Source organism: Nicotiana tomentosiformis, chromosome 9 (genome assembly GCF_000390325.3).
Source record: "Nicotiana tomentosiformis chromosome 9, ASM39032v3, whole genome shotgun sequence".
NCBI lineage: Eukaryota > Viridiplantae > Streptophyta > Magnoliopsida > Solanales > Solanaceae > Nicotiana > Nicotiana tomentosiformis.
The window spans coordinates 36,385,402-36,388,262 of record NC_090820.1 but is presented as its reverse complement, the minus strand read 5'-3'; positions in this window follow the sequence as shown (position 1 = coordinate 36,388,262).

Here is a 2,861-nt window from a genome sequence, read left to right as displayed (position 1 = left end):
CAAGTCTGCTATATGATCTGTGCTTCTTTTGGATTTGATGATGACATCATCCACGTACACCTCTATTTCTTTGTGTATCATGTCGTGAAAATGGTTGTCATGGCTCTCATGTAAGTGGCTCCAGCATTATTCAAACCAAACGGCATCATTTTATAGCAGTACATACCCCATGGTATGATAAAGGCTGTCTTTTCGGCATCCTCTTCATCCATCCAGATCTGATGATACCCCACGAAGCAATCCATAAAAGACTGGAGTTCTTGCTTGGCATAGTTGTCGATCGGTATTTGTATATTGGGCAATGGGAAATCATCTTTGGGACTCGCTCTGTTTAAATCCCGATAATCGACACACACTCTAACCTTCCCGTATTTCTTCGGGACTGGCACGATATTGGCCAACCAAGTCGGATATTAAACCACACTAAGAACCTTGGCTTTGATTTGCTTGGTGACCTCCTCTTTTATCTTCAAACTCATATCCGACTTGAATTTTCTGAGCTTCTGTTTTATCGGTGGACACATGTGATCGGTAGGTAGCTTGTGAGCCATTATGGATGTGCTCAAACCAGTCATATCATCGTAGGACCATGCGAAGATATCTGCATATCCTTTTAGGAATCGGACATACTCTTCCTTCTCTGATGGTGATAGGTGAATGCTTATACGTGTTTCCTTGACCATTTCAGAGTCCCCTAAGTTAACTGTCTCAGTCTCGTCCAAATTAGACTTAGGCTTGTTTTCAAAGTTTTCCACCTATATGACAATTTCCTTAGGTATTATATCGTCTCCCAGATCCTCTGAATCATTATCCTTATATCGTGTTGCCTCATTACATGTCACAATCGTAGGTTCATCGGGATAGGTAATAATAATACCAGGAACTCGACGGGCCCGGGATGGTGCAGCAGTCCAATTCTTGAGAGCAGCTCCTTTTTCAACGATTTGAATGGTAAGGTCTTCCTCCTCCTCAACTATCGCACTGCAATCCATGTATTTTTCATCCAGAAACAGCTTCCTTATGCCAGCTGAAATGTTTGGTGCAAATGTGGTACCGGTTGTTCCAACGAATAATAAGGACCTCGCCATGGTGGCGACCAATCCTGGTACTCTTGCCAAGTATATTCGTACCCAAGTCTGAAAGTTGTACCATAATTCTTCGGTTGTACCAGTTTGGTGATCCCTTGGAGGTTATTGCCGATACCCTTGCCAAGTTCATACCCTATCCATAGCAGTATGCTTTCTATCTTACTTCTCCACCACTTGTCCTTTTTAATTGCGTTGACGTGCTCAATGCGATGGTATGCTTATCCACCTAACTTCTTCTTATTCTCGATGACTGGAACAGTCTGATTGGTATAAATCAGATTACTTTTGTCTCCGTGGAAGATCACCTCCTGGTGGTTCCATTCAAACTTCACGGCCTGATGCAGAGTAGAGGCCACTTCCCCAGCGGTATGTATCCAGGGTCTTCCCAATAATAGATTGTAGGTAGAAGATATATCCAGCACTTGAAACTCAACATCAAACCAGGTTGGCCCCATATGTAGGTTGAGGTTGATTTCTCCGATTGTGGCTCTTTGAGATCCATAAATGCCTTTACATTCATGCTTCCTGCTCGTATCTCGTACATGCCTTTACCCAATCTCTTTAGAGTGTTTAGTGAACATGTATTGAGACTCGAACCCCCATCTATCAGGACCCTGGCGACGAATTTATCTTCAAATTGCACTATGATATGTAGTGCCCCGTTATGACTTATTCCTTCTAGTGACAGCTCGTCTTCATGAAAGGTGATTTTGTGGCTTTCCAGTACCTGCCCAACCATGTTGGCCATTTCCCCACTAGTGATGTTGGTGGGTACATAGGCTTCACTCAGCACCTTCATCAGGACATTCCTGTGTGTCTTAGAGTTTTGTAGCAGTGACAAGATAGATATCTGAGCTGGATTTTTGTTCAAATGGTCAACCACAGAGTATTCTCTTGCTTGCACTTTTCTCCAAAGGTCTTCAGGGCCAGTTTCGATGACAGGCGGCTTAGATGCAGCTTCCTTGCTTGTTCCTCCCAAGTGCTCAGGTGTATAAACCTTGCCAGATCTGGTCATGCCTTGTGTTGTACCTGTTTCTTCCATTTTTACTTTTCCTTTCCTTCTCGCTCCCGTAATATAATCCCATAGTATAACATCAGACTTGTAAGATGGCATGGGTGCTACCATCACAGTGAAGGGTGGGGTTACCTCAACTTCAAATGGTGTTGGTGCGGTTACCTCGACTTCAAGCAGTACTTAGGTTTGTACCACCCATGGGTGTGAGGGTTACTGGAGATGTTTTAGGATTATCCCCCTCCCGAATGAGTCCAATTGACCCTTTCGGATCCTATTCCTCATAGGTCTCTATCGCATTCACTCCTTCACCTCTATGATCCGGAAGAGGATTGTTACGAGCATTGGGTGCGGCTTCTTTTGCCTTTATGACCTTGGTGTCGATCAATGTCTGAATCTTGTCCTTCAGAGTGCGACACTCATCAATGGTATGGCCCTTCATGCCTGAGTGGTAGGCACGTGTCTTGTTTGGGTTAATCCACTAAAAAGAGTTTTCCATAGAAACAACAGGAATGGGAGTGACATAACCAGCAACCTTCAGTCTCTCATACAGTTGGTCTATCGGTTCAGCGATTGTAGTGTATTGTTTGGGTAGTTTGCAGTCGAAGTTTGGTCTTGGTTTTTGGTAGTTTTGGCGGGCGGGTGGTGATGAGTGATAATATGTGGGTTGGGTGTTATAGGCATGGTAACTGGTGGCAAGTTGTTGATATCTGGGGGTGAGTACTGGTATGTGGGTGGAGGTGTTTGGTATGTGAGAGGAT